The sequence below is a fragment of the Mycteria americana genome, chromosome 16 (assembly GCF_035582795.1).
Source record: "Mycteria americana isolate JAX WOST 10 ecotype Jacksonville Zoo and Gardens chromosome 16, USCA_MyAme_1.0, whole genome shotgun sequence".
NCBI classification, from domain to species: domain Eukaryota; kingdom Metazoa; phylum Chordata; class Aves; order Ciconiiformes; family Ciconiidae; genus Mycteria; species Mycteria americana.
The window spans coordinates 12,642,714-12,653,555 of NC_134380.1; the positions used below are offsets into that span (position 1 = coordinate 12,642,714).

General features: G+C 45.1%; 1 long non-coding RNA gene across 1 annotated transcript; it reads right to left on the reverse strand.

Annotated features, from left to right (window-relative positions):
• Positions 1-571: 571 nt before the first annotated feature.
• Positions 572-10,576, reverse strand: LOC142417655 (uncharacterized). The gene is made up of 3 exons (XR_012778097.1): positions 10,311-10,576; positions 9,077-9,135; positions 572-641 (listed from the first exon to the last, which is right to left on the reverse strand). It is a non-coding gene; the product is annotated as an uncharacterized LOC142417655 (long non-coding RNA).
• Between the last annotated feature and the right edge of the window lie 266 nt (positions 10,577-10,842).

Sequence of the window (10,842 nt, forward strand, 5' to 3'; positions counted from 1 at the left end):
GCACGTGAAGTCCTGTCATTAATAACCAAGAAAACCCAGGGAAAAAAGCAAACCCAGCGCAACGCATCTGGGTGACTCCACCAGGCAAATCTCTCTACCCAGAACAAGCCAAGATTCATTTCTGGCCAAAATTCCTGCACTAACACTAACCACCGCTTGATTAAGTGATTTTTCCCGAGATCATGATGCAAGTCATTGTCAGAGAAGGGGCTTATGCAAGGCTGCTGGAGCCCTGATTCCCTGCTGAACGCTTGAGCCATTCAATGATCCAGCCCACTGCACAACCCCTCAGGCCTGTCACCTGCAGTCCGCTCCCCCATTGGAAAAACATGCAATTTTCCAAAGGTAAGGGCGTCTTGGGTTACTAGGAACACAAATCATTACGAGTAAAACTGCATTCCCAATTTATTGTATTTGTTTTATTTATAATTTTATTACTTATTCCACATTTTCCATATTTTCCATGTGTTTCACATCATTCTTGTCCATTCAGGCCTTTACGGGGAAACGTGGGCTCTTCTCCACTGCCTAGTGTGTTGAAGGCTTTATAAACAGGCTTGTTTCATTGTTTGCTCTGCATGTTTCCATCCCAAGAGCACGCAACTAACATTGTGCCTGGTATAAGTCTGAATGTTCTTTCACTGGGGAACAGGTCGGGGCGAGAAGGAAAGAAAAGCAACTATTAATGTGATAAACTGGTGAAAATAAGGACCATCAGATCGTTCAATTGGCGTTCTAACACTTTGAGACTCCTCTGTTTTGGGTTGGGTTTTTTCATGTTTGGGTTTTAAGTTGTCAAAGACAGAGATTTTTTCCAGGCACTGCAGTCCAGGCTGAAGACTGGTCCACATGTTGCATGCACATACCCAGCTTTCCCACCAAATCAAAAACCACAGTTCGCTGAATGACGAGGAAACTCCTCCTGATGCTGGTAGGTTCCCTCCCTGCTCTCGTGGTTTAGCCCCAACCGGCAACTGAGCCCCCCCAGCCGCTCGCTCACTCCCCCCCGGTGGGATGGGGGAGAGAATCGGAAGAGTAAAAGTGACAAAACTCGTGGGTTGAGCTAAAGACAGGTTAATGGGGAAAGCAAAAGCCGCTCACGCAAGCAAAGCAAAGCAAGGAATTCATTCGCTCCTTCCCATGGGCAGGCGGGTGTTCAGCCATCTCCAGGACAGCAGGGCCCCATCACGCGTAACGGTGACTTGGGAAGACAAACGCCATCACTCCCAACGTCCCCCTTCCTCCTCCTTCCCCCAGCTTTATATACTGGGCATGATGCCGTATGGTATGGAATAGCCCTTGGGGCAGTGTGGGTCAGCTGTCCCAGCCGTGTCCCCTCCCAGCTTCTTCTGCACCCGGCAGAGCAGGGGAAGCTGAAAAGTCCTTGACCAGTGCAGAACAACTAAAACATCCCTGTGTTATCAGCACTGTTCTCAGCACAAATCCAAAACACAGCCCCATACCAGCCACTATAAAGAAAATCAACTCTATCCCAGCCAAAACCAGCACACCTGCTCTGCGCTTCTGGAAGGTAATATCATGCATCTGCATGCACAGTTAATTCACTGTTTTCCCCTCTCCTGGATGCATAGGCAAGTATTTTCTTTCATGCTCGCATCTGACCGCAATCTGTGAGCAAATCAGGACTGTTCAGCGATGCTGCTTTTAGCTGTGCCTTCAAGGTTTTGTGTCAACAGGAACATTAGGTCAATTTGCAAACGGCCTTGGAAAATCTGGTGCAGCATCTCTAATGCTATTGACAGGGCCCGCTCAAATTCGGCATTGCCAGGCTAACAAGTTGTCATTCAGCTCTTGAGCACATTTACACCATCTCGTCTATGTTTCATCAGTCTTGCACCCTTCGTGACACCCTTACCAATTCATGAGCGCGTTCATTCTGATTCAGTGCAATCCCACAAGTACTGAGTCACACGTGAACCTGAATAATCTCTCGGCTAGCAAAGGGATGCTCAGTTCCTGCAAAAAACCTCAAGTTTATTCTAGATTCTATAGTTAAGGTGTCTTTTCACATCAGGAACTCAAAAAACAATGTAGTATTTGATGGCAGAGGAGGGGCAAGGAGACTGGATTAAAACATCTGGCGAGGTAATTAGATTCACTAAAAAGTTTAAGCTCCAAACTGCCCCTCCGTAATTGATGGGACTATTGTGATGTGTCACTTCCACTTACTGGTGTTCAGCAGCCGCTCTCACCTTGCTGCACCCTGCGCTAACCTTCGCGGGTGACCTGCTGCAGTCCCCCTATTAAAGCTGCAATTATGGGGTGACTCTTAATAGCGAGGTCTTGCTTCAGAGTGGGGAAAAATGTTTCTGTAGCTCACATGCGACAATTAAAGATAATTTAAAATGTAAGTAATTGGACTGGGTTTCTGGAAACTACTGTAGAGGTCTTGTCCCAGGCATCTGACAGGCATGGTGGTGTATTTTGACAAGTTTTGTGCAGATTTCCATTAAATACCAACTAGCAGCTCTATTTTCTTTGGAGTCATTGGTCAGGAAATGGAGATTGTGAAAGGTCAGGCCTGGAAGATTTGGGAGGGGATGGAGGTGTTATTCGTGTTCTGATCCATGGGGATCTAGTTCCAACATAAATCCTTCAGTCACTTGATTCTTGCTTTCTGCATAGTCTTTGAGCAGGAGAAAGGTAAGGACTGATCCACAGGGAAGAGCTTCTGTTGAGTTACTTTCACCCCTGCAGAGATGCCAGGCAAGGTGGGACCTACAAAATGTCCATCCGCTCTCTGGAAACCTACAGAAACCTGGTGAGTCTGGGTTGAAAGACTGGCAAACACCAAAATATTTGGTTGGCTCTCCATCCCACCACAAGCATTGCACTAAACCTCTTAGTTTGCAAACTAGATTTGAAACTGCAACTACTCCAAGGCTTCTGCAAGGTCAGAGAAGTGTGAACATCATGCAGAACGCACCCAGCTACTTTCAGAGGTTCAGCAGTCCCTGAAAGAGTTTTGTATCACGAAAACAGACTGTCAGATGAGTTTGGATTCTGCCACATGGTCCTAGCGATAATAAGCCATCTGTGTGCATCATGCTGCACACAACCTTTCCTCTCTCAATTTTGTCTCCATCACTTTTCTTCCAAGTCCTCTCTGATTTGACCTACATTTAAGTAACCCAACAAATGCCAGCAGTGCACACAGCAGAGTTAAATATGCACTCGGCTACCAACATGCTAACAAAGAGTGAGTCCATCTACACCAGAATGAAAAGTAAGCATGTGCAAATAGGATGATCCATAAAATGGAAAAGGACCCATCAGGACTATAATCACCTTCTGCCACATTTGACTGGTTTAGGCTCCTATCTCAGTTAATGGGACTTTTGCTCCTAAATCATTTGGGGTAGGGTTTTAAAAGATGTTTGGTATCACAAGATGCAGAGAGAAAACTTGTACAACATTTGAAAATTGCACTTTTATTTCCTTTTCCGTAGCTGGATTTCTAAATTAGGGTCGAAAGCTAGAGTGTATACCTCTGTATTATAGACGTATTCAGCTTGTGCTGCTGGATAATAAAATTAAATATGTTTATAAGCAGTTGCAGGATCAGGATGTCTGAAAGCTTTACCCTTTGTATAACTTTATATAAGACAACATACATATAGGAAATAAAAGCTAGGACAGACTTGCCCTCATTATTGCTTTCAAGTGGCTGACTTTCTGCCTGTAATATTTCAGATGCATTGGTAACACCATGGCAGCTCACCACAAAAAAACATTGCGGGACTTCATAAAACAAGAAAATGAAATTAAATATAAAAAAAGAAAGAAATTAAACATGTCTCTGAGGCAAATGCAGTGAAATGCAAACTTGAACTGCACAACAACAACAAAAAATTGCATCAAACCCTAAAATAATTTTTCTTCCTTTCTAAAATGAAATGATCCCAAGTAAGAATACGCCTGAGCCCCTGGTCTTTATATTTATTGCAGTGTGGTGTTTTGAATGAGGGACTCAAAGAGAAATTACCCTTGAAATGTGGAGAGAGCTGCAGTTCTTATTTATCATGACTCAAGTATCACTTAAGTGATGGCCAGATCCTTAGGGATGAGCCAGAGTGACAGGAACTGGGTTTGGGGTTGGTTTTTGCAACCCAGAATCACTTCCCTTTTTTTTTTTCTTTTTTTTTTTTTTTAATTGAGAAGTCCTCGATGTTCTCAGACACAACACGACACATGTTACAGTGACCCAGACAGCGGGAAAAGGTCCTGCGCCCTCCGGAGAGCCGCGGCTGAGTGCGCCTGACAAATGCCACCGCGTGGCACCGAGCAGAGACAGGCGCTGCAAAAAGCATTCCTGGGGCGATTTCCTGGTGCCTCTCCAAGCTGACAGAGGAGGTTTATATTAACATCACATGGCTGTCTTCAGCTGCATTTGTTAGCACAGCCCATTTGGAGATCTTGCCATGTTGGGCTGCATGGGGAACGGGGCGGGGGGGGGGGAAGCCAAAAAAAAAAAAGGCAAGCAACACACATCTAGCTTTTTATCACCAGCATCTTCACTGGTAATGCTATCAAACCCAGGCTCCTCTGCCCTTGCCCATGCAAAACCTTTGTACAACACTTGGAGGGCAGCTTTTTAAAATGTTTTTGAACACATAACACATACGAAAATAACACACTATAGAAACTTGGCAATGAGTTTGCCTCAAGTAGCCAAGTTGGGCATGGAAAAAAAAATTAGACAATAAAAGGTCATTTCCAGCCAAGTTTTAAGTGAGTATACAATACATACCTTTTTTTTTTTTCCCTGCTCTTTGCCTTAGTTATTGGCCAACTTGGCTAGGAGCTTATGGAAAACACTGAAATGGAATTATTATAATTGGGGTTTTTTTTCTCTTTTTGACCAAGCAAAAGTTCTTATAAGCAATAATTTAATTATGGCAAAAGAGTAACACAGACACGGTTTTAAGGATGCATCATCAAAAAACCCCTCTTTCCTATACCATACTTTAAACTAAGGCTAGTTCATGAGCGCCAGTGATCTAATACTACTGCTAGTTATGATTTTTTTTTAATTTTTCATTATGAAATGTCATATGTTATAAAGTGGAAAATTACTGGTGCCGATCACATTTCCAAGCAGGCTAATTCAGAACCGAGCACCGTAAGTCAATTAGGATAATAAACCTGCTGGAGTGAGGTCGGGGACTTTCTTGGAATTAACATTTTCATCCTGCTTCTGGCGTGCTGCTACGCGGGGATCAAACAGGAGAGGTTCAACAAGTGGCTTCTGAAGCCACCCTTCCGGCTCGCCGTTTGTGTGGCAGCTCTCCTCTGAGATGGCTTCAGTCTGTTGCAACACGTTCCCACAGCCTCCTTCCTTGCCCCCAGGTATTTCAGGTGGATGGTTGATTAAGAGCAAGCTCCTTGCTGACGTAGGTTGCGTATTTAACATCCTGCTCTGTTTCACACCTTCACGCACCTTGGGTTTTATTCTATTTTTTTGGAAGGGCAGAGTTGAAAAAAAATCAATTAAAAGGAAAACGGGATTCCCCTCCCACCGCCAAGAGCTTAACTGGAGGCATCCTCCTCCCCTTTGGAAGGCTATGGGGCTTCTGTCTGGAGGATCAGAGTTCTTCTGAGATGTTTGACCTAGAAACATGGGTAATTCCAGCTCGCATCAGCCCAGGCGCCTGTGTGGCCTGGACCAGATACTTCAGAGAAAGATGCATAAACAGCTCATAAACAGCAGCCTCTGTGCGCTGAAATACCCTCATGATGCTGGGATGTTTTGATGCAAGGACACTGGATGTAAGACCAGTTTTGAAAAGCTGACCTCCTACAAGAAAGAGAAAAGGAGTCAGGCATGACAATAAGAGGGGAAAAAAACAGATTTGAAGATGAAAAGCAAAAAGAAACAGGGACCACAAGCCTGAGATCAACAGGAAGTTTATAAGCTGCAGGTTTGGGCTGTGTTTGACTAAGAACAACGGTTTCCTCTCTGCCCCTTATCAATTAAAGATGGCAATTCCTTTTCAAATAGAGCTGATCTTACATTTTTCTCATATTCTCTTGGAAATGTCCTTCCAAGTTGCGTGACTTTTTTTTTAATAAGTGAAGGTTTGCCAGATGCATTTACCTCTTTGCAATTTTTTTTTTTTTGGTCTTTTCACAAAATAAGAATCTGAAGTTAAAAAAAAAAAAATCCATTTCTATTTATGCTACTGGAAAATGGGAGGAAGTTGCAGCAATGGAAAAAGCAAAATATTTTCAGTTTGGAGAGACTGATTTTTTTAACAGAAAAATATTCATGGCCAAACTAATTGTGCAAAGAGAAGGGTATTTTCCCCCCAGTAATATTTCATAGCAGAGTGCTACAAGTCACCTCCAAGCCCACGTTGGTTGCAACATGTAAGCAGCAAGCAAATGGGAATGGGTTGTGAGCGGAGAGCATCGCCCAGCTGGCTGTCACAACTGTTATGTGAAAACCCACGGGCAGGCATCTTCAGCCCATGAATTTGGCACCGGGCAATGCGCCGCAGCGAGGGAACAGCCAGCCCTCTGGGCAGACTTCATTGCAAGCTGTTTACTTGTGCTACTGGGGGGTTCGCAGCCCAACAAGCCTTGTCAAGCTCAACATGTGTAAGGCGGGTGGGGCGATCTCTAATTATACCCCTTGGGACTTACATGACCTAACATATCTAGCACATAAGAAGTCCATTCCACACCGTTTAGATGGCATTTGTTAGCTGGCACGACTGGTTCTGTGCTGCAAGAAGCAGTCAGTTAGATGGAAAGTAAACATGGTGAGTAACGCCGGAGTCATGTTGGACGCAGCATGTAATAACTTGATTTGTGACAAACACAATGGAGAGACTGGCTGATGTGACCGGCTGCCTCAAGGAATTGTCTTGGGTGATGTACTGCTGATGCTTCACATTCATAAGTTCACATGGAGAAACATCTACAGGTGAGACTGTCATCTGTAGCGGTTCAAGGGCACTGGATGGATGTCCTTGAAGAGGGTCAGTGGGAAGGGTATGGGATTGGGTTACGCTGCTCCTCACTGCCTGCCCTGTCCCCATCTCATCAGGCTGCACGTTTTGTGGCAAGGAGACTCTCCTTTATTCAGCATTTGTGCAGTGCCTCTCTTGCACCTTTCTCTTCGGGTCACCTGTTAGTCATGCTCCAGAAGAGCTACTGAGAACTTAAACCGCCCAACAGACACATGTGCATCACTGTACTTGTCTCATTGCTGAGGAATCTGCCCAGTACTGTCCTGGTAGACAACTGGGGAAAGGACGTGGCAGCCTGCCACCCTCTCCTCAGTGGCAAGACTGTGTACTCCCGCACTGCTGTCTCCAGAAGTATCATAAAACAAAAACTAAAAAAAAAAAGAAGTCTATGCAGAAATTATGAGGAGAGGAATATACCTTTTGCTTGCAAAATCCAGAACTCATCTTACTGCTGTATCATCAGTTCTGTTCTTGGTCTCTGCTATTACCTTGTCTCTTTTCCTCAGCCTAGCCCAGGCACCACCCACTCACTCATCCTTTGGGTTGATGGGACACAAAGTCTCACCCAAGTGCGAGACCCTCAGAGCATCAGCGGGATATCCCGCCTGGCCAAAGAATCTGGAGGCTTCTATGAGTCATTGTCATCATCTCAAGCAACATTAGAAGGAAATTGCTTTAGGGCACTGTCATTACTGTTTGAGAGTATTTGTTCACAGTGCAATGACTGTCCCATTTTTATGAACCTCAGGCTGGGTTAGATTTGAAGGCAAGATCACCAGCTTTAGCACATATACATTGGCCAGCTGAGCTGAAAAATGAAGGTCTCGGCATCACCAGGAACTGGCAGTTGCTTAAAAGTTACTACACATCTTTGTGCACAGTCTTTGCCAGCAACAAATGAAAAATGATGGACCTAGCTTAGTTGAGGACAAAATATAATTACATGTCTACATCCTAATTTAATTACAAAGAGGTAGGTGATTAAATACCATTACTGGTCTGGACCTAAACCTGTTAGCAGGAGACAATAGATTGCAAATAGATACACACACTTTTGCCAATGAGTTACACCTACAGCTACCAAGAGCCTGCACATTTCCAGGTCTGGCTGGTGCTCACATGGCCTGATGGCATCACCAGGAGGGTGCTCATTTATTCCAGACAGTGAAAGTAGCATAGACTGGAAGTTTCCCATGCAGGAATGAGACCGACCCATGCGTCATCCAAAAGCCCTCCTCCACATAGGTCGTTGCAAGACATGTCATTAAATTGAGTACTTACAAATGAACGTGCAAGCAGACATCGCAGTTTTACTAAAAATTACGTGTGCATTAGCAAGGAGATGGCTGGGCCATTTTCTCTGAGGTTTTCCTCCTTGACAGCTCACAAGATGCTAAGTCTCCACCTTCTTCACCCCAGAGATGAGCTTGGATTCGATGTGAGGAAAGCAAGATAAAGTGAGAAGGGAAGTTCCCTTTTCCTTCTCCTTGATGAATCCCACCACCAGTGATTTACAGCTAGCACATTCCGCATCAAGAATTAGGTGCTAACATGACCTTCTACAATAGCTTTTTGCCCTGGACACTAAAGTCATCTGGTATATATGAAAATGGAAAGTCCGTGATGCTGGGTGATCAGCACAGGGTCAACTTTGTACAGGGGTAGCTATTTGTAAGCACAGCAAAGCCTTGACGACCCAGCCTCCAGTATCCCAGTCATTAGGCAGATGGTGGCAAGGCCCATGGAGAGTCTAAAGCCTGGATGGAGGAAAGAGGCAAAGGGATGGACAGACAGACAGATGTTGTTATCGTAATGAAAGTTAGCTCTTCGTCCTTTTCCAGTTAGATGCTGTCTCATGCTGGTGAAAGGTAGGGATGGTGGCCTTCTCAGGGTCAAGATATCATAGAGGAGCCAGGGTAGTTAAAAAAGCAATGAGAACATCCCTGTGTGGAAGGTATCCTGATGGAGAGAGGTCCCCAGTGCAGGCAGAGATGAGGTGGACAGCACAGGGCTCCCCTCCGAGGGTGTTCCCCACTCCTTGCCTTGCAGGCAGCCCCACCAGCTCCAGGCTGTTGACTCACCGTGACAGCTCAGGATGCGTAACCTCATCATCCTCTTAGCAGAAAGCTATTTCTGTCTCCTAAACAAACATAGGAGAAGCCTTGCTGAGGCAGAATGAAAAATGGCTGTGTGGCCTCCCTAAAGGAAGTGAATGCAAGGAGGTGATCATCAGCCCTCTCTTACCATCTGATGGGGCTTAAACCCAATTTTGTCCAAAAATCTATGGACAAATAGTGGTGCTCTAACCACAGGATAACATGCTCAGAAAGGCTGGCTGAGATCCTAGTGTAGCTGAAAGCAACTTGAGACCTGGCCAGCCCAAGCAGAGTATTTTGTTGTTGTTTTTTAAAAATGATATTCATTAAGACCAGGAGTCGGGCAAAGTTCCCCTCTTTTCGTCAGGCCAATGTGCTCTTCTGCAATTGCTAGTACTGAAAGAAGGAGATGGGGAAAAAGAAACTTCAGAAAATAAAACTTATTTGGCTCTGCTGATTAAAACCAGTTTGTGTTTCATTGTGAAAGGCTGTGTTTTCTCAAGGTTTATTCAGTTCTGGTCTCTTCTATCCACGTAAGGTTTGTTTTAATGACCGTGGAGTTATATGAATCTATTAATTTTTTTCCTGAAGGTTTCATAATAACAATGCCTGTTTTTTTCACATAGCACTTTACAGCCACGCGTCTGGAAATGCATTGCAAATGGGCAATTAGTGTCAGTCCTATTTTGAAGATGGAGAAACTCAAGCAGAGTCCAAGCGAGACAATTCCTAAATAGCAATGCCAAAATCAGGCGTTTAGCTTGACCTTGAAAAAATTGGAGCTACAGCCTGAAAAAACTCGCACAGACAGTTCAGCAAGGACAAACACAAAGCACTTCACTCAGCAAAAGGGGAATGACCGACCCAGGGAATGACCGCTGATCACCGGGCAAGCCTGGCACAGCTCATGTTGCAGTTAAGCAGGAGTCACCAGTCATCTGCCCTCGTGAGAGAGGCAACCACTGGACCAGGAGGTATAAATAGGATTATGGTCTGCAAAGTCCTTAAGAGATGCACTCTCCTGCCACCAACCCTGAGATGCTGACCCAGCTCTCAGCACCCATCGCCTTGGAGCAGTGCGGTGGCCCAGGATAGACAGATGAGGGGATGATGGCAAGGACGGATTGACTCACATGGGTGCCTTAACCTAAAGAAGAGAAGGAGGAAGAGGACTGTTTTAGCAATGACAGACTTCAAAGAGGCCACTGCAACCACTTACATCCCAAATCCAGCGCTGGGGGAACCCACTCCCAACGAAGGGCTGACGGTCATCGGTTTAGAGGCTCCTATTTTTTGACAAGATCTTGTTTCTTTTCTCCCTCCAAGTGTTTTAATGGGAAAATCTGGAAAGGTTAAAGCTCAGAGTAGAAAAACAGCGAGATAATATTATTTGAGGCAAATCTCTAACCCTTTACTTGGGCTATGTGGGAGGCAAGAGAAAATGTTATATGCAGGGGAATATTAAATTATTAATATTATGTCTAGGTTGAGATTAATCAGATTCCAGAGACATATAATAACCGCCTGCTGCCTCCTCAGATACGGATGTGAGGAGGCGTGCATTTAATGAGCAGACGCGCACGAGGAGGACCACAGTCTGCAGGGAAACAGGTCCTGGGGCAGGACACGCTGCCTTGCACCACAGGTCTGAATCCAGCCCACCAGGGAAGAGCAGCAGTTGCACAACAGCTCCTCGTGAACAAGCACGTACAGTCCCGCCAGCGCTCACGGGGAGTGGGAGAGGGCTGAGC